An 8731-nucleotide genomic window follows, 5' to 3' on the forward strand; every position below is an offset into this window, starting at 1 on the left:
GCGCCAACTGCCCCTGTTAATATACTGGTCATGGCGTCACATGGTATGGCATATCCCAGTGGCCAGTTGAGGTCAGCTGTCTTGGCTGTGGCCCCGCCCCTGCTGGCCTCTTGCCCATGTGGCAGAGCATGGGAAGCTGGAAAGGTCCCTGACTACTACAGGCACTACAGTGAAGAGAATTAACCCTTTCTCAGCCAAAACCGGCACAACATTGTAGCACCATTCCTGAAACAAATGCTGCTTCTATGGAATTTCATGCTGCTGCTGCCCTCCAAGGCATTGCCTTTCGGTGGCTGAGAAGGGGCCATGAGACTCAGTGTATCCCAGAATCATGAAGGTTAAAGGGGACCTCTGGAGGTTCTCAGGGCCGACTTCCTGCTGTGAACAGACCACACTTCCGAGGCACCTCAGCAGGCTGTTGGTCTTGGCCCGTGGACTTCTGAGCACGGCCACTGTTGGAGATGTCACTGTCTCTTGGGCAGCTCTTCCAGGGCTGCACAGTGTCCCCTGTCACTTCTTCTCCCACAAAGACAACTGGCAGTTCCTTTGTTGCAACTTGTTAGTGTTGATCTTGCCCTTTCGCAGGGCACCTCTCTGGAGAGTCTGGCTCCATCCTTAGACAACCTCCTGTGACTGTTCAAAGACTACAGTCCACTTTTCTGCAATTTGCCTCTAACTGGCCCATCTGCTACTCAGGCACCAGTGGCCTTGCAATCAGCATCCAAGCCCCGTGACTCCTTCTGTCCTACCAGCTAATTCAGGCACAAGTGACCTCACAACCACCTAGTGCTGCCGTGAGCCTACTCTGGTCCATCGGCTGCAGAGGCAGAATCGACCTTGAAATCAAAATGGCAACCGCATGCCTGCTGCTGGCCCAGCAGGCAATGAGGTCGAAGTGCTCTCACAAGCACATAGCCCAAAATGTGCATGCTGCTGCTTATCAGGAACGCAAGCACCTAGCACAAGCCATGTTCCTGCACATGGCCTGTGGAGCCAGACAAGTGACCTCACAGTCAACATCCAAGCTGTGTGTTGGCTTCTGGCCACTCAGGTACTCAGGTAGCAGGGAGGTCACTTGCAGATACCCGTGTTGTCTTCCTGCTGACAGCTCGTGAAGCACTCGGACAAGGAGGACTTCTGGAAGAGGCCGCTCTCAATTGCCTTTGAAAGGTCACGATGACTGGCAGAGGTTCCTGAGGCCTGGAAGAAGGTCAGTGCCACTCCTCTCTGCCAGAAGGGCACAAGGGGCACTGTGGGCTGCTCTGCCTCACCTAGATCCCTGGGAATGGGAAGCAACAACTCATCCTGGAAACCCTTTCCAGACGCATGAAGAACAAGGAGGTGATAGTTTTTGTCTTTTAATTACACGCTTCCTAGCTCATTTCTGTGTGACTGTGCTCTCCTCTTTTTGTGGGTGTGTGTGTTTGTGTGTATGTGTGTGTGAATGTAGGCAACTAAACCTAAAGCTGCAGTAGCCAGCACGCACAAGGGTGAAGAGCAACAAACAGGCTAGGATGGAAGATGTCCCAGTTCATAGAGTCCATCTCACTGGCCTTTCCTGAAGTAGAACCAGCCGTTCCCACCTCCGCACCTGAAGAACCCCAAAAGTCCTCACTTGCGGCTGTGTATTGGGGAATTTATCTGCCTGATGGGAAGGGAAAACCACCTTTGTCCCCAGGAAATCCACTGGCTTCCTGGGGGAGCCCTGTGCTTTGCTCTGCCGGCTACTCCGCAGCAATCTGCCTTTGTGCAAACTAGAGCGAGGAGCAGTTTGTGAGTGCTGGCAAGATCTGAGATCCACGAGGTGTCGTCCCTTTGTTGTTAGCACCGAGGGCTGTGTTGTGAAGGCTCTCTTTGGAGGTGAGCGGCTCTAGTTTCAGGTGTAGAGAAGAGAGCTGGTGGGGCCGTGCTGCTGGGGATGCATGGTGAGATCAGGCTCCTAAGTTCTGCTCAAGAACCAACAGCCGTCCACGCAGGCATTTCTGGTGTGAGGAGAGGACAAGTGAGGTGGGCAAGGGGGTTTTGTTGTCTCCCTGGGAACCAGCTACAGAGTGGAGCCGAGTCCCATGGCTGCAGCGTGGTCAACTGCAGGGAGCCCAAAAGGGGACTGAGCCCCCGTAGTTGGCAGGATTCGAACCTGCGCGGGGAAACCCCAATGGATTTCTAGTCCATCGCCTTCACCACTCGGCCACAACTACCTGCTCCAGCCCTCTCCGCCCTGCTGAGCACATGCCCTCTGCAATGACACCTGGCTCCCTGGGACTTTCAGGGCCAGGCTCCACTCAAAGCCCTGCATTTGGGACCTGCACTGAGCATGACAGGCACCTGCTGCCAGGCTTCCAGAGGCCTCGAGAGGCATAACCCCTGTGCCTTGTCGTCAGCCAGTCATCTGGGATATCCTGTCTCGGCGGGGTGCTTTCACTCCCCAGCTGGCATCTCGGCAGCTTCCGGGGAAGAAAGGAAGGCAGCGTGTGAAGACAACCAGGGATGGTGGCAGCTGTGTGGGTGGGCTATTAGACCCTGCTTGGCTTCTCAATTTTATCTGAGGGGGACGCCAAGCCTGCTGTGAGCCCTAGGGTGGGGGCATTGCTGCAGGGCAGATGGTGACCCCCCGGCAGCACCTCCAGCCTCCTGGGGACACACGGTGGTGTCAGCCCTTGGACACAGACCACGACTGCCATGCAGGTTGTTCACTGTGTAGGGGGAATGGCTCGCGAGAGTCAGAGAGGTCTATGGGAAGGGCAAGGTGGAGCCTGGCTGAGGAAGCGTTTGAAGGGGCAAAGGGAGCGTAAATGGGAGGTGTGGATGACTTAGAGGGAGACAGGGGAGGGTTTGATTTGGAGGAATAGATGTGTCTAGACCTTTTTGCCAGCACTGGCAAGGGATGTCCAAATCCTGATCAGGGACCAACAAGCCAAGCAACCTGCAAAAGTAATAATTTCCGTCGCTAGATGAAAGTAGCTCTGATTCCCTTTTGACTCTGGAGCAGGAATATTGGGAAAGTGGCTTTAAGGGGCCAGGGTGGAGGCGGTGCATGTGGCAGGGCCTGCCTGCATGCAGAGCAAAGGTGGTTGCAGCTGAAGTTAGTGGCTGAGCAAGAGCACCGGGCTGAGGAAGTGGATGTGCGAGGGGCTGGAAGGAGAAGGCCGGGCAGCCTGTAAAGTGGAGGAGCAGGAGGCAGCACTGCCCACACGTGCGTTGGTGGAATAGTGATGAGCCTAGCTGCCTTCCAAGCAGTTGATCCGTCTTTGATTCCTGGCCAATGCTGACAAATGTCTCTTCAGCCTGGCTCCAGGATGCCTTATGTCTTCCGCAGGTAGCCTCTCCTGCTCAAATACCACCCAGCTTTCCCCTGAGGGTTTAAGCCGCTCCCCTCACTTCCCCGCAGACTTGAGACCAGCTGAGATCAGTGCTTTCTCTCTGCTGGGAGGGCTGCAGGCTGGGCTTGTGACTGCGGTGCTGGTACTGGAGCCAGGAGAGAGGCATTTTTGTCTTGCAACTGCTGGTGCTGCTAGCTGCAACTGGCAGGAAAAGCATGCTGCTGTGGCAGGGTACAAAAGAAGGTGAATAATGCCTAGGTGGTGGTCACTCTTGACCACCTAAGGCCAGGTACACAATGTGGGGAAGGGGTGGGAGGAGGCCTGCTCTTTATGTAATGGCTCAAAGGCCTGTCTGTCTTATCGGAAGTCACCCTGGGGACGCTGACGTACCCTGTCCAGGCTCCAGCATTGCAGAGACATCCTGAAGTTTCCTGGAGTTGGGTGTAACCATGTTCCTGGTCAGTAAGGACTGAGGCACCCTTATTTCTCTTGCAACTTTTGGCCTGTGGGCCAAGGGAAACACAAGGAGCCTCTCACAACTCCACCCTCTACCTGATGGGGACAAAGCTTCTCAAGTCTCCGGTTCCAGGGCTGCTTAAAGCAGAAGAAGCAAAACTCTTTGATGTGCTGACAGTCAAGAACTGTTCTGGGCAGTGGGCTTGTACGGAGGGTTTAGGGTGGCACAGTATTCACACACTCCCGCTCTGTCGTCAGCAACGCTACAAGTCGGTGGAGTTACAAAGAGGGGGATTGTGATTGCTCTGCCCCCTACTGAAATGCCCACCCTAACCCCATCTTGAAGTCACACTGCCCATGTCCAGAGCTGAAAACCAGCGCTTTCCTCCTCTCCACTCCGTGCCCATTCCCTGGAGTTTACTCCCACAACACCAGTGAAAGAGAGTATTGCAATGGCTGGTTTTCATAGGAAGTTTGCAGACAACAGTTGAGCGGACCCATCAAAAGGTCTCTATTAACAGTCACATTGGACCGACTGGGACGCTGGTCTTTCACCACCCTCAACAGGGTAAAAAAGGGTTACTCTGTGTGGCATTTCTTGTATTTCCACCCGCATCCATTGCTTCTTGCCATCCCACTGGGCACATCTGACAAGAAGATGGCCCTCTCTTCTTTACTCTGCCTGCCCGCTGTCCCGCCCCAAGTGTGTGGAGACATGCATAAGGTGCCCCCTTGACCTTCCCTTCCGCAGGCTAAGCAAACCCAGATCTCCCAGCCTGGGCTTGTATGGCAGATGAGCCAAGACTTTAATCACATCAGTGTCCCTTTGGCAGGGCTGACGGGGGCCCTGCCTGTGCAGAAGTGGGAATCAGCCACACGGTGACACCAGTGGAGTCCCTATAAGGGCACCTGGCATGCAGACGTCCAGGTGTCCTGCAGAGGAAGGGCACTTTGCAGAAGTCTTTCCACCTGCTGCCGGGAACAGATTGGGCAAAGAGAGAAAGCAGAAGCAACAGCGTTCAGGCAGGGGAAGATGTGCACCTGCCCCAAAGTTCAGGCACCTCGAGCAGCAACAACTGCTGAGAGGTTTTGTTGGTGCAGTGTTGAGGAGAGAATTGCCTCATCTGGGAGACGGAACAGCGGCACTCAATATTCCTTTGTGCTTGGCTGCGCGCTTACATGTGGAAGGCCTTGCTTTACTGCTGAGCAGCTTAGGTGCTTTTTCCTCCCAAACACCTGTGGGTATCAAGGTGCGTGAGGAAAAGGAAAGGACCTGCTGCTGCAGGGTGCCTGTCATCATTAACCCTCCAAAGGGAATGATGCACTGGCTTTAGCAATTCAGAATGAACCGGTTGGAGGACATGCAGTTGTTGCGCGAGACTATGTGGAGCCAGGGCTGCGGTGGGCACTGGGAGCTGTAGGGCAGAGCTCTGTGCTTGTGGGCATGGCTTTGAAGGGAGCAGCAAAGCTGCCTGGCAGGCAGCTGCTGTGTCCGCCTTGCTTCCTTACTGGTGAGAGCTGAGCTTGCTGAAGGAAGCTGGGTGGTTGGTTTTGGAGCAGGAGAGGCAGGGCACTGTGGAGCCTGGCTATAAAAAAAAGAAAAAGGGAACACTGCATTGACCAGGAATCAAAGCCAGGTCAACTGCTTGGAAGGCAGCTATGCTCACCACTATACCACCAACACACCTGCCTCTTGTTCTGTCACTTGTTCCTCTTCTGAATAGGTAATCTGCCTCCTGCTCCTCCATGGCCTGACTGACCTCCAAATTCTGGTGTCCTGCACACATGCTACTACAAGTTGCTACATAGAATGTATGTTTCTATAGTGTGAGATGGTGGCTAGGAAAGCTTAAGCTGTACCAGCCACCAGCCAGGGGAGATCAGAATCCAGGACTGCCCAGAGTTGCAGCAGGACACTGGACAAACCAGGCACAGGCTCTGCACAGCCCTATGGTACGTCCCAGCATTCCAGGGACCTGCTAATGTGCATGTAGGATTGGGGGCTGGGGGGGGACAGTACTGATCTACAGCCTGAGCAGCCAGAGAGGAAGAAAAGAATCAGGCCATCTGTCTTCTTAATGCCTCTGTGAGTGCTGGTGGTGCTTAAGGGTGATGATAACGGCACTGCTCCCCACCTGCATTCATACAAGTGCCAGCTGTGCGTATACTGTGCAAGTATATGTGCATTTGTGTGCGGACACCTGTGCTGGTGTAAGCATAGCTATTCAGCCACCCAGCTGCTCACTCCTTTCCCCACCTTCAGTGGGATGCGGAGCATAGAAAATAGGATAAGAAAGCTCCCAGATCATGATAAACACAGGGACATGGCTTAGCAAAACCTGTTGTGGGCAAAACAGACTCAACTTGGAGGAAATTCATTTATTGCTAATTGAAATAGATTCGCGTACTGAGAAAATAAAAGACAAGTATAATACACCACTGTTCCTCCTCCTACCCAGGTATCACACCTTCACTCCGGACTCCTCTACCCACCCAAATGGGATTGGAGGGGTGGTGTTCATTTTCCCTCTTATCTTTCTGGCCTTTTTTTTTTTTTTTTTTCCATTCCTCTCTCTGTCTTGCATTTTCTGCCCTTTTGTTTTCATACAGGCCACAAAATTTGCTGATGTCTCAGCTGTGTCCTGTACTGGGTCTGCTGTGGGGATGGAACCAGCTGTGCCAGTGAAGGAGCAACTCATCCTGGAAACCCTTTCCAGATACATGAAGAACAAGAAGGTACTTGCTATTTTTCACTGCACTCTAGTCCTAGCTCGTGCCTGTCCGACTGTGTTCTCTTTTCTTTGTGGGGGTGCGTGTTCCTCTCTGTGTGTGTGTGTTTGTGTGTGTGTTTGTGTGTGTGTGAGAGAGACGTTGGCAACCAAATCTGGAGGTGTACTAGGCAGTGAATACAGGGTGAGGAGCAGCAAACAGGCTAGGAAATCTCAAGCAGCACTAGCCAGTGGGTAGAGCAGATTGGCATCAGGGACTGCCCAGGGTTGGAACAGGGCACCAGACAAACCAGCCCTGGGCTCCAGGAGTGCACTCTGGACAGACCTACGGTCAGGCCCAGGGCTCAGTGGACCTGCTGCTCAGTGGACACAAATGTGGGCGTGAGAGAGGGGTGTGTGTCCAGCACTGAATCCTGGTCTGAGCAGCTGGAGGGGAAGAAAAGGGTCAGGCCATGTTTGTGGCTTTGGGTAGTGAGGAATGAAAGAAACAAAACACTGCCTTTCCTCCCACAAACTGGAGAGCTGGGCAATCACCAGCCGTATGAAGTTTAACAAGGGCAAGGGCCGGATTTTACACCTGAGGCACGGGAACCCTGGATATACATACACACTGGGGAATGAGCGGCTGGAGCGCAGCTCCCGGAGAGTGACCTGGGGGTTCTGGTCGGCGGCAAGTTGACCATGAGCCAGCAGTGTGCCTTGGCAGCCAAGAGGTCCAACCGTGTCCTGGGGTGCGTCAAGCCCTGCATTGCAGCCGGTCGAGGGAGGTGATTGTCCCGCTCTGCTCTGCGCTGGTGCGGCCTCACCGCAAGTACTGTGTGCGGTTTTGGGTGCCACAGTATAGTAACGATATAAAGCTACTAGAGAGTGTCCCGAGGAGGGCCACGAAGTTGGTGAAGGGTTTAGAGGAGAAACCGTACAAGGAGCGGCTAAAGTCCCTTGGTTTGTTCAGCCTGGAGAAGAGGAGACAGAGGGGAGACCTCATCGCGGTCTACAGCTTTCCCACAAGAGGAGGAGGAGGAGAAAAGGCGCTGTTCTCTTCTCTCTGGTGACAAAAGATAGGATCCGAGGGAACGGCAGGAAGATGTGCCAGGGGAGGTTTAGGTTGGATATTAGGAAAAGGTTCTTCACCCAGAGGGTGGTGGAGCACTGGAACAGGCTCCCCAGGGAGGTAGACACGGTGCCAAGCCTGATGATATTCAGGAAGCACTTGGACAACACCCTCGGAGACATGGTGTGAATATGGGATTGTCCTGAGCAGGGAAAGGAGTTGGACATGGTGATCCTCGTGGGTCCCTTCCAGCTCAGGGCATACTATGATTCCATGATTCTATGATTTTCCGGGCTCAGCTACAGTCCTTCACTGCAGACTACTCCAGCACATGTTTTCCATGTGCTGCAGTCCTAAACGGGAAAATCTGTTTCAGTGTGGGCTCTTCCACAGGCTTCAGGACTCTCAGGAAAAGTCCTCAGTGGCGTGGCTTCTCCACAGGTTGCAGGTCCTTTGGGAATATTAGTCAGCTCCAGCATGGGTGCTCTTCTGTTATGACACAAGCTTCGCAGGTGGCTGAGTGTTGCGGAGGGAGCTGGAACCAGCTGTGTGTGGTGCGGGGCAGCCCCTCGGCTCGTCTCACAGAGGCCACCCTGCAGCACGCCCTCTCCCCTCCACCGCCAACACCTAGCCACATATAGCCAACACAGTGCCCATTGGGAATCCCTGCCCAGCCCTGCTCCCGGCTGCACCTACAAGTGGGCACAGCAGCAAACAGACTAGGATGGAGGAAGCCCCCAGGTGGTAAAGTCAATCACACTGGTGGCTCCCAAACTAGTACTGGGCTTGTGCTCCCCCCTAGCTGCAGAGCCCTGGAAGTCCCTGCTTGTGGCTGGGAAGCTGGGGACTGAGCTGCCTGATGGGAAGGGAGAAAGAGCTTTGTCCCCAGGACACCCGCTGCCTTGTGGGGAGAGCTGTGTGCCTGTGCTCTGCCTGCTGCTCCACAGCCACCCGTCTGCCTTGCTGAGGGTCACTTTGGGAGTGGTGGCTGCGAGGAAAGCAAAGGGGAAAGAAGGTGGCGGTGGCAGAGAGAAGGGGCTGAGGGAGCGTGAGAGCCATGGCCATGGGTGCCCAGAGAGCAGGAGCGCAGCAGTGCAGGTTAAAACTTGGTGAAAGAGGCAAGGGAGAGGCAGTGGCTGATGCCAAGGGAAGAAAAAAAGCAAGCAAGCATTGAC

At 54.3% G+C, this 8731-nt stretch overlaps 1 non-coding gene across 1 annotated transcript; it reads right to left on the bottom strand.

The window, feature by feature from the left end:
• Positions 1–2116: 2116 nt before the first annotated feature.
• Positions 2117–2198, bottom strand: TRNAS-AGA (transfer RNA serine (anticodon AGA)). Its single transcript has one exon. It is a non-coding gene; the product is annotated as a tRNA-Ser (tRNA).
• Between the last annotated feature and the right edge of the window lie 6533 nt (positions 2199–8731).

The sequence above is a fragment of the Phalacrocorax carbo genome, unplaced genomic scaffold (genome assembly GCF_963921805.1).
Source record: "Phalacrocorax carbo unplaced genomic scaffold, bPhaCar2.1 SCAFFOLD_191, whole genome shotgun sequence".
Lineage (NCBI taxonomy): Eukaryota > Metazoa > Chordata > Aves > Suliformes > Phalacrocoracidae > Phalacrocorax > Phalacrocorax carbo.